This window comes from Panthera uncia, chromosome B1 (genome assembly GCF_023721935.1).
Source record: "Panthera uncia isolate 11264 chromosome B1, Puncia_PCG_1.0, whole genome shotgun sequence".
NCBI classification, from domain to species: Eukaryota; Metazoa; Chordata; class Mammalia; order Carnivora; family Felidae; genus Panthera; species Panthera uncia.
In genome coordinates this window covers 108,303,545-108,322,298 of record NC_064811.1, presented here as the reverse complement: position 1 = coordinate 108,322,298, position 18,754 = coordinate 108,303,545, and the positions used below count along the sequence as shown (strand labels likewise).

The 18,754-nt window shown below is 35.5% G+C and overlaps 1 long non-coding RNA gene across 3 annotated transcripts in view; it reads right to left on the bottom strand.

Moving 5' to 3' along the window:
• Positions 1-14,253, bottom strand: part of LOC125923119 (uncharacterized) — a 200,367-nt gene extending 186,114 nt beyond the window's left edge. For all 3 annotated transcript variants that reach the window (XR_007457910.1, XR_007457909.1, XR_007457908.1), the window contains exons 1-2: positions 14,031-14,253; positions 8,697-8,762 (exon numbers count right to left, since the gene is read on the bottom strand). This is a non-coding gene — a long non-coding RNA (uncharacterized LOC125923119). The remainder of the gene's footprint in view (positions 1-8,696; positions 8,763-14,030) is intronic.
• Between the last annotated feature and the right edge of the window lie 4,501 nt (positions 14,254-18,754).

Below are 18,754 nucleotides of genomic sequence, written 5' to 3'. Positions count from 1 at the left end.
TCCTGTTCTTTGGGTAGTGATTTCAACTGAATTTCTCTCCCCTATGTGAAAATGAATTTTGTCCCCATTTGCAATTTGCCACAACATTCTTTTACTTCATATAAATTTGTGCATTTTTCACTTTTTAAGTTAGTTATAACATCTGTCTATTCCCTCATATTATATGAGCAAAATAAACTAGATAATGTGAGTTCACTATTATACTAAATGTAAGTCATGATTTTACCTTTTTTTAAAAAAATTATCTTTTAATGTCTTTTTGGGACCATTTTAAATGGGTCAGAACAGTTTCTGAATATATAACAGTCTTATCTTTTTAATGTATTTAAAGGGTCATCTTATGTATGAAATTCCTGTACAAAAGCAAGGATGGAAAACAAAGTATGAACACTTATGTCAGTACTTAACATGCATGCAAAGAGACAGAGTATATTCCAGTAACTGGCAGCTTTTAGATCCCTTGAGTTTTATTTATTGGTTCCTTGAAAATTAAACACAAATAGTTGAATAAATAGAAATGAACTCTAATAGCCTTTAGTTATGTAAAACAGATAAATACAATATAATGAGAGTTCATAATAGTTCTACCACATGTAGCAACTGTGAAGAAAAGAACATTTGTGAACAGAGTGGACAGAAAAGATTAAAGATATGCTTGAAAGCTAGTGCTGAGCAGCAAAAAAAGTTGGAAGGAAAAGAAATCCCTTCCACTTGTATCACACTCATATCTCCATTGGGAACTATTTCTCTTTCCAATACAGAATGCCTTACACAGGGAAATACAATGAACCATTGTCAGTCTATTGATGTCTATTAACAGCAATTTCCTTTTCTGCCAAACACAAATTAAGCAATAAGGTAAGCTACTGGATCCTTTTCTTTCTTTCTTTCTTTCTTTTATTATGAAGGTTATTGTCATATTGGTTTCCATACAACACCCAGGGATCATCCCAACAGGTGCCCTCCTCAATGCCCATCACCCACTTTCCCCTCCCTCCCACCTCCCATCAACCCTCAGTTTATTCTCAGTTTTTAAGAGTCTCTTATGGTTTGCCTCCCTCCCTCTCTTTTTGTTTTCCCTTCCCCTCCCCCATGGTCTTCTGTCAAGTTTCTCAGAATCCACATGAGTGAAAACATGGTATCTGTCTTTCTCTGTATGACTTATTTCACTTAGCATAACACTCTCCAGTTCCATCCACGTTGCTACAAAAGGCCATATTTCATTCTTTCTCATTGCCAAGTGATATTCCATTAAGTATATAAACCACAATTTGTTTATCCATTCATCAGTTGATGGACATTTAGGCTCTTTCCATAATTTGGCTATTGTTGAAAGTGCTGCTATAAACATTGGGGTACAAGTGCCCCTATGCATCAGCACTCCTGTATCCCTTGGGTAAACTCCTAGCAGTATGATTGCTGGGTCATAGGGTAGATCTATTTTTAATTTTTTGAGGAATCTCCACACTGTTTTCCAGAGCGGCTGCACCAGTTTGCATTCCCACCAACACTGCGAGAGGGTTCCCATTTCTCCACATCCTCGCCAACATCTACAGTCTCCTGATTTGTTCATTTTAGCCACTCTGACTGGCGTGAGGTGATATCTCAGTGTGGCTTTGATTTGTATTTCCCCCATGAGGAGTGCTGTTGAGCATGTTTCCATGTGCCTGTTGGCCATCCGGATGTCTTCTTTAGAGAAGTGTCTATTCATGTCTTCTGCCCATTTCTTCACTAGATTATTTGTTTTTTGGGTGTGGAGTTTGGTGAGTTCTTTATAGATTTTGGATACTAGCCCTTTGTCCGATATGTCATTTGCAAATATATTTTCCCATTCTGTTGGTTGCCTTTTAGTTTTGTTGATGTTTCCCTTGCAGTGCAGAAGCTTTTTATCTTCATGAGGTCCCAATAGTTCATTTTTGTTTTTAATTCCCTTGCCTTTGGAGATGTGGCAAGTAAGAAATTGCTGTGGCTGATGTCAGAGAGGTTTTTTTCCTGCTTTCTTCTAGGGTTTTGATGGTTTCCTGTCTGACATTCAGGTCACTTATCCATTTTGAGTTTATTTTTGTGAATGGTGTAAGAAAGCGGTCTAGTTTCATTCTTCTGCATGTTGCTGTCCAGTTCTCCCAGCCCATTTGTTAAAGAGACTGTCTTTTTTTTTTTCCATTGGATATTCTTTCCTGCTTTGTCAAAGATTAGTTGGCCATACATTTGTGGGTCCAATTCTGGAGTCTCTATCTATTCCATTGGTCTCTGTGTCTGTTTTTGTGCCAATACCATGCCATCTTGATGATTACAGCTTTGTAGTAGAGGCTAAAGTCTGAGATTGTGAGGCCTCCCTCTTTGGTCTTCTTCTTCAATATTTCTTAGCTATTCGGGGTCTTTTGTGGTTCCATACAAATTTTAGGATTGACTATTCTAGCTTCGAGAAGAATGCTGGTGCAATTTTGATTGGGATTGCATTGAATGTGTAGATAGCTTTGGGTAGTATTGACATTTTAACAATATTTATTCTTCCAATCCATGAGCACAGAATGTTTTTCCATTTCTTTTTATCTTCTTCAATTTTCTTCATAAGCTTTCTATAGTTTTCAGCATACCTGGATACTTTTTTCAATCTCAGGTATCAGAAGAGTCTTTCCAACTCCTAAAATTTCCTAGCCATGGGGAAATATCAAAATGATGACCCTTAGATTCATGCACTAAAGGTCAGTCTGCTTTGGAACTGATTGTTACAGATTTTTCACATGGTTTGCCTGGAAGAGTCTCATCATTTTGACTCATTTCCTACCAGTATTTTCTCAAAATTTGCTTTAGTATACAAACAGAGTTTGTATTCTACTTACCAACACTGAAGGTGTATATTAAACCATTCAAATATGATTTCTTTGTTACCTCAACAAATGTTTGTTATTAGCTAAGAGCCCAAAGGTCTCTGTTGTGAGAAAGGACAGGAAAAAAACAGAGACATTTAACTATAGAAAAGAAAAGAAAAAGAACAACTAAAAGAAGGAAGGAATCCAATAGTGTACAGAGAATATTCTAATAAAAACAATAACAACAACACACAAGCAAGGAAGCATTTACTGATTCATAGTTATCCGAAATTACAATTAATTTGCTTTGGTTTCCACGAAAATGCTAAAAAAAGCATTAGAAGGTCAGGTTTCTATTCCAGTTTTATTGCTCACTAGTTATGTTATCTTTTAACATCACATACACAATTTAGTTACTGTCTCTTCAATAGTAAATATTAAGGTTGAATGAATTTAGTAATTTCCAAAACTAAAGAATGGAAAGGGCTCTTATAAAGTTTTAAATCTACCTGTGACAAATTTAGGAAGGTAAAAAAAATGGGGCTTTATTTTTATAAAGTTAAATATATAAGTTTAAGAAGTTTTCTGATAGTAAAATTCTATCTTCCATATTATACTGAGGTTTATAAAATTTAAGATTAGGTTTGGCTGCAAATAACCAACATGTTAAATTTGCAATATTTATTAGATATGTAACTGGAGCTCTCAATAGGCAAATAAACATAGGTTTTGTCATAAGTCATATGCTTCTAAAAATCACTCCATGTTCTATTTAGGTTTTTTTTTTTTCCAACCTATACTCTAAAATGGACCCATCCTCACTGGTTCTTAGATTCCTAAAATTTGTATAGATGATTCACAAATAGAAGGAAAAGTTATTAAGTAATACAGGAACACTATATACTATTTTTTAATGATCGGTGAACCTAGTATGGTTTTCATGTTGGTGTATATAGAATATTTGTTGGTTGGCAGACTTTTCAGAAATAGACGATTTATTCAATTCTAATTAGAGGACACTGACATTAGCCTAGCTCCCTGAGATCCTAAACATAGTCTGAATCCTTCCCCTACTTTCAAGGACACTCTAAAACCCTACACAAATTCCACAAGTGTTAATAAATAGGCTTTTGACAATTTTATTCCCTTCATTCTACTTAGTGTCTATCCTGAGTAAAATAGAAGAGGGAAAATATTCTAAAGAGTGAAAATCCTTTAGAGTGTAGACAAACTGGCACCAAAGGTCTGCCCTAAGGCATGAGGAATTAATGTTCTCTCCTTTTCTGCTCTTAAACACAATAGCTAGATCTATTGCTACTTAAAACTACTCCTTGTGTGAGAATTACTATCTCTCTTCACTTTTTACCTCATATAACCAACCATTCATTAAACAATTATATACTCTACACTTATTATGTATTAGGCAATACCCTAAACATGAATGAAGAACAATATAGGTTTTCAAGGACCCTGAAGGCTACTGTGAGAAACAGACATTTCAAAAACTAAGACCTACTGAATATAGCCTTTAGCCACTAGAATTCAGTACTATGGAAATGCTCAGGAAGAATGGTTACTGGATGCACATATTGTGCACATTCTCAGATTCCCTCTATCAACTGCCTCTGCCTTTTTCTTCCTTACTACTTACTTGAAACAAATCACTCTTCCACCTTTAGATTTGGATGAAATGTCCTACTGCAGGGTATGCAATTTGGTTTTTTGTCCAACCTCTGAGATGGAAGATGATGCAATCTGGAGTGTTAGCTACCTGTGTCCTACTTTCACTAACATAAAAGAAAGAGTATACAGGGGCTGATTATACATCCCTCTGCCTTTTTCTCGTCCGTGGCATACAGCTAGGTATATATTCTCCTTACAAACTTTCCCGGATAAGCTCACATGCTAAGCAAACATGCTGAGCTGCTGGGGACCAGCCTCCTGTTCCTTTCTGCAGTTCATACCAAGCAGGCAGGTAAGGTTATAGCACCATGTTGCTGCATTTCCTTGCCTTTTTTCTCTTCATCTCTACCACCCTCACACTGCATTTCTCAAACAAACTATTAACACTTGAAACTGTGTCTCTGGCTCTGTTTCTGGAACACCTAGGACAATACACATGGTTAATTTTGCTTAAGGACAATCATGGTTTTATGATGTAAGAAGCTAACCTGTAGCTTGCCTAAAAGCTACATTAAAAAAAAGTGTTACAATATTGGCATCATTTTTAATCCAAAGAAGAATCTCATTCTTATAAAATCAAAGTAAGCCACATTCAAACAGCATATCTAGTAGGGCTCAATTATGGAACAAATCCCATTGAGGGCAGTATCTCTGCATATAGCTATAAGGTTGTATTTTGCAGTCTCCCAATTTAGGAATTAAGCACAAGTACTGTATAAAATCCAGCCTCAATCATATTTTCTCAATAAGCCATTAGCCCTGATTTGGAGCTGTATCTTCTCAGATATATTTTATGAAATGCACTTGATATGGGTTATTCACAGCCCTATCTACAGGTTCACCTTTTATCTATCTGTATTGTTATATGAAAAATTAAACTTAAAATCACTGTGAAAAACAATTCCAAAGGGAAAAAAGTCTTGTAATCTCATCATGTCATTAAAATTTGATCTAATATATTTATAAGATAGTCAAATGAAATGGAAATAACTTGTTATTGCAGAATGTAGCCACATACTTTAGTAAGAAGAATGAAAGAGAGAGATCCTCTCATCAACATGTGGTTTTAGAATTCTCCATAAAAGGATTCCTAACTCTAATGCTTACCAATACATAAACAGTTTATCATAGAATGTCCACCATATAACAAATACTTAATGGATGAATAAATAAAATTTGACAGATCAGTCTATAGTCCACTACATAATGCAATATTTTTACAAAAAAGAACTAGTTTTGTGGCATACCTATCTTACCAATTTAAAAAATTGCAAAAGTCTTTGTTGAAGTTTCTAATAGTGTCAAATGACAAAACTAAAACAACTGAGTAACAAGTTCAAAGGAAAACAATCCATGAATAAAGGGAGTAGAGTGCCTCACAAGCAGTGAAACACTCTTCCTGAAGGATTCTGGGCAAGAGCGAGTTTTATAGAATGTGAGAAGAGACAGTGCAGAAACAGGGCATGATTGGCTAGAAGGTCAAGGATTTCCTTACAAGGCTAGCAGGTCCTATTTTCTAGGGTAAGCTACCTAAAGTTGAATTAGAGGAATTGGACAGATTGGTTGGTTTGTATTAGGTTTCCTTGACAGGTGTTACCACAAAGTGCAAGCTGACATAGGCTTAGATGTGTGATGTGGGCCAGGCCACAAGAGTGGTCTCCATTTTTTGGATCCTGATATATGAATCCACCTTACCAGTAATAAGTAGCCTTCTTTCTACTGTTTCTGGCATTATAGACAAGTAGACAAACCTTTATAATTAAAAGACAATCCTGGAAAAATCACACCAGACATAACACTTCATATATTGTGTAGCTTGGCACGAAGTAAGATAAATATGCACTACACCCCATGCCTTAATTAGGTCAGCATACTTTGTTCCTCCAAGTTTAAGGCTATCTATAATTTCAGTTACATCAGTTCATCCAGAATAGACCAGACTGTGAAAGACTGACTTTCATTAGTCAACTTAGAGAAAACTATTAATCCTGTTAGGGCATACAGCTTTCTAGTAACTGAAACAGTTTCCACTCCTTTTCTTAGTAACAGGCTTTCTGGAAGGTGATGGAGAAATTAGAAGTTTATGTGACGTTTATGGAGTTAACTCATTGTGGTCATTTATCTGAAACAATGAATATTCAAGAAGTAATTTCTGGATTATTCCAATTTTTAACTTTATTCTTTCTTAGGCTAGAATATTCTTACTTGCTGCCAGCTGGGAAAGTTGAGAAAATATTAAATAAAATATCTCTGAGATTATAGCAGGATTTCTAATAAAGAAGAATGATTGAATTACAAATGCATGGGGAGCAGTCTCTGCCAGTGGGTGGTATTTGTATTTTAAGAGACAACATTTCATGGATCATAGGTTCAAGCAAATACCCATTGTGCTAGACATTAACCACCACTTAGCAATAGTGATAGAGAAGTAGAAAACATCTGGTTGTGGATAATGAGCCAGAGCTTCTCAGCACCCTTGGATGCTAATAGCATTGGGCAAAGGTCATGGTAGAAGGCCATCTGGCTCCCTGTGTAAAGATATTTAGAGATCTTTCCTATCACTGCAAATCACCAGCATATTTATAAGACGCAGGTAAGAAAATCTACTGAGTAGTATATATTTAACCACCAATTTTAAGTATCTGATATTAGTATGTTTCATTACCACTGTTGCTACTAAATATTAGATTAGTATTACAAACTATTGAAACATGAACTGTGTCATGGTAATATAAAAATTCACAAAACTATATTATGAATACAAGAAAAATCACTGCTCACAGATTTGTGTTATGTAGGCAGAGGAGCTATTTGTAAAATTGTAATTTAGAAGAGAATTACTTTCAGTAAATATTATTTTCCCTTTCTGATTTTTCCTTAATTTTTACCTGCATCATATTTCTATCAAAAATTACTTAGTGGAAAACATATGCTATCATCCATATAACTGTAAATATTCATTTTCTTAACAAAAGAAAATGTATGTAGCATCTACTACATATGAGATGGTATACCTGGAATTGAGAACTCAGCAAAATTAATGCTCTAAAGAACTGATGGGTTAGCTGTAGAAAAAGATTACAGAAATGTTTATAAAAGACTGTTTTGTAATGTAGTATAATGTATGCTTTCATAGAAACGTGCACTGGCCTTTATGGGAGAATGGTCATGGAAACTTTCACCAAAAAAAATGTTACCCAGGATCGGTCTCACGTAATGAGTAGGCATTGACAAATATTCTTTGCTTGATCAAATTTTAATCAGGCTCTTGAACCTTCTCCTAGGCCCATCTGTACACTTTCTTGTAAAATACAGTTTTAGAAAGCATCCTGAGAAGTCAGCTAAGCAAGAATACCCCTACCCTTGAAACAAATCATGCTTGTAATTAAAATTTCTCACTCCCCAGCCTTAGCATCTCATCACCCCTGGTCTTCCTTCAGTAGGAATTCTGTTAGGCAACTTTAGTAGACTCAGAAGGTACTATTCACAGAAAGTACTAAAAAAGTAATATAAGTGGCATTGTAAAAATGATTAATATACAACCGGAGGAATTTAAAATTAAGCTGTATTTAAATATAACTTGGGAAAACTAAAATGATATGGGTTCACTTCTTGATAATTTGAGGAATTTGAAAAATTAGATTAAAATGTGTATTTTTAAACTTAATACTAAACATTCCCATTAAACAAATACATTAAACAAATACCATCTGTGCCACATCAGAAAGTAAAGCCAAAGTAAAAGTGGTCTTTATAAGTAAATAGTAGATATATGAAAAAAAAAGGATAAAATAACAGAAATTACAAACTAAGGTAATAATAATTTATCTCAAAGTGATAAAATATAACCTTAATGTGTAAGAAACTGAATTCTCAGGAAAAGATAACAAACTAAAAGTTAGAGTAAAACATATCCCCATCTAAAATGCATATATATGTATACGTGTGTGTGTGTGTGTGTGTATGTATATGTATATGTATATGCATATGTATATATATGTATATGTATACATATATATGTGTATATACAAATATATAATCAACACATGAAACATAAAAGCAACCCTAAAGTTAAGAAAGAAGTCAGAGAAAATATGACATGCACGTGGGTTGAAATTCATTCACATACCAACTAGAGGAGCAGAAAAATATACCTTCATCATTTTTTACATAATTTTTACAGAATTATTTACTACTTACTCCATAACCATGAGCTCTCCAACATTTCCCACTTTCTTCATTGTTAGGCAATCTCTGGGTCTAAACCTGGGAAATGGGTTATGAATGAAAGAACATTATATCATTTCTAAGCAGAAGCATGTAAAACTCATAACGTAACACCCCTTCCCTTCAACTCTTTCTTCTTCTGTTGTGTAATTCAAGATCATCATGGATCACATATAATGAAGCTTGAGCTTCTGTCAATTTGGGTTCTTGATCAACTGTGTGAGGCATAGCTTCATTAATCTGTGATAGACACAAGGCATTAGCAAGATGTAAATTTCTGTTGTATTAAACCACTGATTTTTGTGGGTACCTTGTTTCGTATACAGTAAAATCTAGTTTTTCCACAAGGGGCAGGATGATTAATATTTTAGATTTTGTGGGCTATTCAGTCTCTTTCTCAAATACTCAACCCTTCCTTTTTAGCACAAAAGCTAAACACACACAGTACATGGACAAATGAGTAGAGCTGCATTTCAATAAAACTTTATTTACATAAACAAGCAGTGGGCCAGATATGACCCAGGATAAAGTTTGCTGACATCTGATCTGGACTACATAGATAATAAAGTAAAATGATCTTAATCATGAAATCTTACTTGCCAAATAGCAGAAATGTAAGTTTTGGTTTTATATAGTTCAAAGTTTAAAGTCCTCTATTTTGGGGGGCGCCTGAGTGCCCAGTCCATTGAGCTTCCACCTTCAGATCAGGTCATGATCTCACAGTTCGTGAGTTTGAGTCCCACATTGGGCCCTCGGCTGACAATTCAGAGCCTGGAGCCTACTTTGGATTCTGTGTCTCCCTCTCTCTCTGCCCCTCCCCCGCTGGCACTCTGTCTCTCAAAAATAAATGTTAATTTTTTTTTTCAGTGCTCTATCTTGATAGAAAACAAACAACCTCTCTTATTCATTTCATCTTACTCCTTCAGTCTTTCTCAAAAACACTGTCTGGTTGAATGAGGGTGGGGAAGTAGGTTAAATTATCTTGCACCATCAATTGGTTGTGTTCTCTGTACTTCTTGATGCTGGGCAGTATGCTGGCAGTTGATGCCACAGCTGGTATTTAATAACCTAATTATTTTCTGGATTGAACAGGACCTTGACACACACACACACACACACACACACACACGAATTTAGTTCCTAAAAGAAGCATGTAAAATATGATGTCATGCACAAGGGCAGTTGCATAAAATAAACAAATGAATAATTGTTCACCCTAAAGTATCACTAGTACAGCAAAGAAAATAAAAGAAAATAAACTATTGGTACTACATCAAAAGAAAGTTTCTGTATGGTGAAGGAAACAATCAATAAAACTAAAAGGCAACCTATTGAATGCGAAAAGATATTTGCAAATGGCATATCCAATAAAGGATTAGTATTCAAAATATATAAAGAAGGGACAAAATTTAACACCCCCCAAAAAAAATCCAACTTAAAATGGGCAGAAGAGACATGAACAGACATTTCTCCAAAGAAGACATAGAGATGGCCAAAAGACACATGGAAAGATATTCAACATCACTCATTGTGAGAAGTAAGTGAGATGATTCATTTTCAGAAATACCAAATAAAAGCTGTGCTGTCTAGTTAATAGGTTTACAATCTATTGGAAATATGTACAAAACCTGCTCCCCCCAACAATGGAGCCCCAGGCCCTTAGACACTTCACTTCATGGTTCTTCTTCCCCTCTCCATTTCCCAGCTTATTTTTCACTGGCTTTGCAATGAGCACGCACTAAAGAATTGAAGTCTCCGCATCACCTCAAGGAATGTACTTTTTGCCTTACATGGGCATAGGCAACTTCCAGGTAAGGCTGTAACCTCTGTATACTTAGCCAATGAGGAATCAGGGGAGTGACTTGCATGCTAGGAGATAAAATGCCTGCTGTAACTGCCCCAAGTGTGCCTGTCCATCAGACACCCACTTTTGCAAGAACGTTGATTAAAGCCTCACTTCACTGTGCTCCAAGTCTCCACATCCCTCCTTTGATTGGGCCAGTGGGTTAATTTCTCACACTCATCATCAGGGAAATGAGAATCAAAACTACAATGAGATACCATTTCAGAATGGCTAAAATAAAAAACACAAGAAACAAGTATTGGTGAGGACATGGAGAAAAAGGAACTGTCATGGACTATTGGCAGGAATACAAGCTAGTGTAGCCACTGTGAGAAACAGTACTGACATTCTTCAAAATATCCTTGGTTTCAGAATTTTTGTTTGTTAATGTCCTATTAACCTTTTATATGACCAAAATTTATGCTAAAGTCTTAACAATGGACACCAAAACCTTCTGTATACAATTCTGTCTTCTCCAATATAGTTTAATGATCACTAGCCATTTGTGACTACTTAAAATAATGAAAATTAAAGTTAGTTCTTCAGTTGTACTGACAACATTTTAAGTGTTCAGTAGACATGTGACTAGTGGCTAATATATTGGATGGTGAAGATACAGAATATTTATATGAATGTGGAAAGTTCTACTATATAGCACTGCTATAGACAAAACTTAATAGAATTGTCTACCATAAAGTAGATAATTCCTCGGTAAAGAGACCTTCTATTGCCTAGAAATAAATCTCTTGGTTTAAGAGATGAAAGGTCATGAGGGGAAATGATTTAATCAAATAAATTCACCATTTTATATATGCAAATTTTTTATGCAAACAATGTTATTCCTGACGCAAAACAGAAGATGCTACAAATTTTTACCTAAATCATAATATTCCTTATAAATGCATTGAAAAGTTGTGTAGTGAGAGAAAAATTGAATAGATAAAATTCTTTAAAATATACATTAAATATATCCTCTCCAATTTGAAGAGAAGGGATGTAACAGAGGCAGATAGGCAACCTGGTGGGTAGTATTAGTGAGCCAACACAAAAAGTATAGAGTCTCAAAGAAGAAAGATCCCTTCTGATGGAACAGATGCAATAAACTGTTACTGACCAGTAAGAACAACTTCCAATATTCGACTTTTTTTTTTCCCCTTGGTTTCCTGAAGGAAGCACTGGAAATGAGAGAATAAACCTGAAATTATAGCACAGAGCTAATTCTCTACAACAACAAACAGGAAATAAAGGAAGACAAAAGAAATGTGAAACAACACAGGAATCACTTGAGGGAGAGAAGTTCCCAAGGAAAGACATTTGGAAAGTGCTACATGCCCCCAAACATTAATAATGACATATCCGAGGGACTCCTGGGTGGCTCAGCCGGTTAAGTGTCTGACTTCAGATTGTCATGATCTCCCAGCTCTGCAAATTCCAGCTCTGCATCAGACTCTGTGCTGACAGCTCAGAGCTTGGAGCCTGTTTTGGATTCTGTGTCTCCTCTCTCTCTCTGCCCCTCCCCTGCTCACACTCTCTCTCCCTCTTTCTCTCTCTCTCTTTCAAAAATAAAGAAACATTAAAAAAAAAGTGACATATCTGAAACCTATATATTGTGTGCTTGTTTTATTAATTAATTAATTAATTAATTTCACAGGCCTGGAGAACAACTGAAACAGTTACTAGGTAGTAGTACTTTAAATCTGTAAATAAATAGCCACAAATGCTGATGAACCTTTATCAGCATAAAAGATGGAAACTCAAAGACAGCTGCCATGTAAAGGAGATACATATTCAATGTGTGGAGTTGTATGGGAATGTTAGTAAAATTAAACAAAAAATGAGCAGAAAATAAATTGTTGAAGCTGAGCTGTTGCTCTCCTCCCATTGTAACAGTGACTTCAGCTCAAGTCATGATCTCAAGGTTCATGAGTTAGAGCCCCACATTGGGTTCTGCGCTGACAGAGTGAAGCCTGCTTGGAATTCTCTTTCTCCTCGTTCTCTGCCCCTCCTCAACTCATGCTCTCTTGCTCTCAAAAATAAATGAACTTTAAAAAATAAAATAAAAATAACTTTTGCAAAACACAAAGCCCAGTATTTGGCATACAACAGACAAATAAATGTTAGTTTTCATGCTTCATTCCAAAACCTTTATTCCTACTGAGTTTCTTCCTTTCTTCCTACTTTCTCCCTCAGAACTTAGTCACACTTCTACTCTTAAAAGAAATCTTGATGCCTCAATCTCTTTTGCCTTCCTGATAGATTTCATGAAGGGAACCCTGTCTTTTAACCCTCCTACATCCTTATGCTTTACCCACTTAAATCCAAACTCAAGCTCTGCCGTCCCTAGACTATGCCATACCACTGAAAATTCAGCTCTTATTAGTACATAGGTGAGTGCGCATAAGGACAATACTGATTTAAATTATTTTGATCCCATGTAAAATAGCATTTACTGATAAAAGTCCATATGTTGCTCCGGTAAAGATTTACAAAATTACTTCCCCATTTAAATATCATTAAAGTAAATGCATCTGCCTTTCTTCTATTTGCCAAGACAAAACACGAGGCTTAAAGAAATTTCATGCTTGAAAGACACATTATTTCTTAAATATTTGCTAAGATTTTTTTTTTCCATAATTGACATTTCTGGGCAGCTACGTTGTCTTATGAAGCAATACCATTTGTTGTAAGCTATAATACATACTCCTTTGGCTATAATCATAAAACTTTTCAAACAATGAGCATCAGTTAAAGATGAACTTCTCAAGGATGTTCTTCATCATTTCAAAAAGGAACTGCTATGACACATAAAAGTTCACAGCAATTTTTTTATGTCTTCAGAGTAAAAAGCTCTTTAAATGTGAGCCATCACTCTATTTTTTTAAATTTATTTTTAACGTTTCTTTATTTTTGAGACAGAGAGAGACAGAGCATGAACAGGGGAGGGTCAGAGAGAGGGAGACACAGTATCTGAAAACAGGCTCCAGGCTCTGAGCTGTCAGCACAGAGCCCGACGCGGGGCTCAAACTCACGGACCGGGAGATCATGACCTGAGCCGAAGTCGGCCGCTTAACAGACTGAGCCACCCAGGCGCCCCCATCACTCTATTTTTTAACATCTAGATTAGCTGCACAATTTTCACTTGACTGAAAATATAATTTTGCTTTTTAAACCTGTTGTATATATATTTGTAAAGTGTGTTAAATTACTGATTTCCCCGAAAATCTTCCTTCATTTGTCTGACATAAAAAAGATTAAAATCAACTGCCTAGACAGTTATTTTAGATTATTTTAAATTGCAAAATTAGAATATAAAAGTATTTGTGTAAGGGAAATACTCATCTTAAGCTTCAGTTATGTAACATGCATTCATGATGAAGACACGTTCATGAAATAGTTTGTAACCAAGTGTAAAAGGAATAATGAAATCTGGAGAATTGAATTAGGGAGGGGGAGTGGGAACCTACCTGTTGATTGGAAGAGAAAACTTAAACGTGAGCAATAAAAATAGATCATTTTAAGTTCAAATCTGACCAAGCAGCACTATATGTTTCTCGTACTTGGAGTTCGTCAAAAGCAAGGAAAGCTTTTGGCCAGCGCGAGAGAGACGCCGTCGGCTTGGGCGGACCAAGGCGGGAAGAGACCGGAGCAGTCAAGCGGGCGGGAGGTGGAAGAGGCCGCGACGGCGACGGCGACGGCGACGGCGGCGGCGGCGGCAGACCACATCCGCGCATGCGCTCAGCTCCTGCAGCCGCGGCGGGGCTCCTTTCTTCATGGCTCCTCTGCTCCCTCCCGCCCAGAGTCTGCAGCCACCGCCTCCAGGCGCGTCCTTTCCACCCACCGTGCCCCCTCTCAGCGGCAGGTGAAGGGGGAGAACAGTAAGGTGGGCATTTCAGAATAAATATAACATAAATTTCACATTAGCTTTAAGAATACACTTGGCATGTTTGGGGAAAATTTGATTCCATTGATCTGCAGGACCACAGAGAGGATGGGACATTGACAGAATTTAAGAAGCATGTTAGACTAAACTGTTATTAAAGACTGATCTAGATGCTCTCAGGCATACAAATTGGAACAGGAAAGATCAAAAGTCAGACTATTCAAAGAGCCTTTTCAGCAACCCAGGCAAGGAGTAATGAGTTGATAAGCAACACAATGACATTGAGAATTGGGAAAAATTGATTGAGAGACGTTCTGAAAAAATAGTAAACTAAGTGTCTTGGTTGGCTTCTTGTAGAAAGGACCAGGGAAAATTCAACTTTATTTGGCAATGTCTAGCTTTAGGATATATAATGGTATATAAATGGGGACATGAGATAGAGCTATTCCTTTTGAGAGAAAGGTGTTTATCTTGTTTAATACATAATGAATTTGAAATGATATGGGGGCATTTTCAAGAAAGTGTCCAATAAGTAGAATGTGAAGAAGAAACTCCAGACCACGCGTCTGTTCGTGTTGAAGTGTACTATGGAAGGAAATGGTGGTTGAAGAGAAAATGAAAATTTAATGGAGAATATAAAGTAATTAGCCATTTTCCCACAGGAAGCAGAGAGAACTTAATCACATACATTGGCAGTTAGCCCTGAAAAACCAAAAGACAATGCCATTTGTACATTTATACTTATAGGAAACTGCCAAACTGTCTTACAGAGTGGATGTATCATTTTACATTCCTGCCAGCAATGAATTCCTATTGCTACATATCCTTGTCTGCATTTGGTGTTGTCAGTGTTTTGGATTTTGCTCACTCTAATAGGTGTGTATCTCATGGTTTTTCTAAACTTCATTTCCCTGGTGCTTTATAATGTGGATCATCTTTCCATACTTTTATTTGCCATCTATATACCATTTTTGGTGATGGGTCTGTTCAGGTCTTATTTTTTAACCTACTTATTTGTTTTCATACTGCTGTGTTTTAAGAGTTCTTTGTGTTATTTTGAACAATAGTCCTTCATCATATATGCTTGTTGTAAATGTTTTCTCTCAGTGTGGCTCGTCTTCCATTCCCCTAATAGTGTCTTCCCACAGAGAAGAAGTTTTTAATTTTAATAAAGTCAAGCTTATCAACTTTTTTCTTTTGTGAGTCATACTTTTGGTTGTATATAAAAAGTTGTTGCCAAGCTCTAGATTTTCTTTTATGTTGTCTGCTAAGAATTTTATAGTTTTGTATTTTACATTAATGTCTAGGATTCATTTTAAGTTAATTTTCGTTTTAAGTTTTTTTGTGTTTTGTTTTTTTGTTTTTTGCATGTGGATATCCAGTTGTTCATAACTATTTGTTGAAGACTATCCTTTCTTCATTATATTGGCTTTGCTGCTATGCCAAAGGAGTGGGTCTTTTTCTGGGCTCTTCTGCATTGATCTCTTTGTTCTTTTGCCAGTACCGCACTGCCTTGATTACTGTAGCTTTATAGTAAATTCTAAAGTCAAGCAGTGTCAGTCTCAGACTTTTTTTTTTTTTAACGTTTATTTATTTTTGAGACATAGAGAGACAGAGCATGAACGGGGGAGGGGCAGAGAGAGAGGGAGACACAGAATCGGAGGCAGGCTCCAGGCTCTGAGCCATCAGCCCAGAGCCCGATGCGGGGCTCGAACTCACGGACCGTGAGATCGTGACCTGAGCCGAAGTCGGAGGCTCAACCGACTGAGCCACCCAGGCGCCCCTCAGTCTCAGACTTTATTCTACTTCGGTATTGTGTTTGCTATTCTGCAACTTTTGTGTTTCCATATAAACTTCACATCAGTTTGTTGACATCCACAAAATTATCTGCTGAGATTTTGACTGGACTTGTACTAAATCTATAGATGTTACACATTTTTAATTCCCGTACCCAGTTTAATTGATTTCATATCTTAATTTTGGGATTTATTTGTTTGGATTTATTCATCATAAGGGCAGAAAAACCATTATAAAGTTTTCCATCATTCAGTTGACATCAAGTTAGCTAACGAGTTTGCATAGATAAGACACCATTTGTCAGGGAATTTATTTCTTTTATCATCATTTAAAAGTTACTTTTTCTTGTAGGACTGGTACTTAATTATATCTCTCTCTGATTTTACATTTTTGGGATGTATTTATAATATAGCTGTGTTGGCTTGAATAATAGCCTTTCAACAATATTTACGTCCTAATCCCCAAACCTGTGAATAAGTTACATACATTGCCAAAGGACTTGCAAACATGATTAAGAATTTTGACATAGGGAGATTATCCTATGTTATCTAAGTGAGACCAATGTAATCACAAGTAACCTTATAAGAGGGAGGCAGGATGATCACAGACTTTGAAGGTGACATGATAATGGAAACAGAGAGCAGAGGGATAGAAAGAGAGACGTAAGAATGAAACAGTGGTCAGAGAGAAGATGCTATCTGTTGGATCTGACAATGGAAGAAGGGGACATGAGCCAGAGGATGCAGGCAGCCTCTAGAAGCTAGAGAAGGCAAGGAAATAGTTTAGATCCTAAAGCTTCCATAGCAATGGGCTTGCATCAGCCTTGATTTTCAGCCTTTGAAACAGATTTCTGACTTCCAGTCTGCAGAAATGTGAGATAATAGATGTGTATTGTTTTTAACCATTAAGTAGTCCACTGTATCTTCTTCAATCTTCTGTTTAAACTGTCCTTACTGGATTATTTGTATCATGTGCTGTTAATAAGTTTTATCATAAATAACTGGAAGCAAAATCCAACCATCTCTCTCCATATGTATACATGTGTGTGTATATATACATACATCTATGTTTTGATATGCAATTATGTATATGTACAAATATACATATATACACACCTACATATGTATAGCTACACATATAGCAAAACTAGAAAAAGAAACGTGAAATTTCATTTAGTCAACTATTGTCTTATTTGAATATATTCTGTAACTCAGACTTCCAGTATCATTTCTCAGTGATCTGAGAAATCTCAGGTATTACTTGAAATTTAATTCTATGTTCTTTGAATTCATTTCAGCTTAGTAAAAAATTTTGAACATAAATCTATGCTTAATCCAATATTAAGTTCAAGCTAGTGGTTCAATTTATTATTATATGTGCAAAGCATGTTTTAACAAGACTAAAATGAAAAATAGGTTGATATATTTCAGTATGAATTTGAATGGAGAAGTAATTCATTCTCAAATGTCCCTAGATTTTTTTAAACACAGTAAAATAATTTTAATATAGTTTATAAAATGTAATAAAACTTCATTGAAAATAAAATTATTGAAGAAATGGGACTTTATTTGAATTAGTCCATCATAAATAATAGATTCACATTCTCACTAGCATTTAAAAACTTTTGATACATGTGCATATATATATTTATATATATTATATACATAGTTAAATATATATAATTTACTAAGTTATTATTTTCTTATAATTTCCAAAAATCATATTAAATCTGTTTACTTTAAATTATTAAGAAGTTTGATAGTGATTTTTCCAATAAATTTTCTGTCTGTGTATTATTTTAGGATATAATTTCTCTGAAATTTACTTTAGAAAAAGAGTATTCGATCTGGTAGCTGCAGCAAACTTACACCCAACTGTATACAGCTCTACAACTATGACAAAAATTAAGATTAATTTTTGTCCTTGTATAACTATTAAAGAATTCTTGTACAGTATAAAAGATACGGTGATAGTTGCACTATTGATTCCAAAGTAAAAACTTTTAATGTTACTCATTAATTATGCTGTTTGCCAAAGGGTTGTTTTTTTTAAGGATGTTCCTTTGTTAGAATAAATAGTACATTGCCAAAATATCCTTTTTTTTTTGCTGTGAGTACTGGGGCTAATGACTAAATACTGTGATCTTCTGCACAGCATTGTCTTTGACTCAAGGAAGCTGCCTTGCCTAGAGAAATATAAGATATTATACTCCCTTTGGTGATAGACAACTGAATAATACGAAGCTTGAAGCCCAGCCATCTTGTTTCAAGGTAGAAAAATTGTTTTTGCTATTTATATTACAGAAGCTACCTGTTAATGACATTAAAATTAACTTTTGCCAAATATCTCATTTTTGCTTAGTCCTTTCCCTAGCCTTTGTTTCTGTCTCCTTTACAGTATTTTCTGGAAGAACACATTTTCCAAAAAAGCATATATATATGTGTCTCTATCTCAGGGATTCTAGGTCCTTCTCAGGAACCTGACCTAAGACAACGTCTATTTCTTATTTAC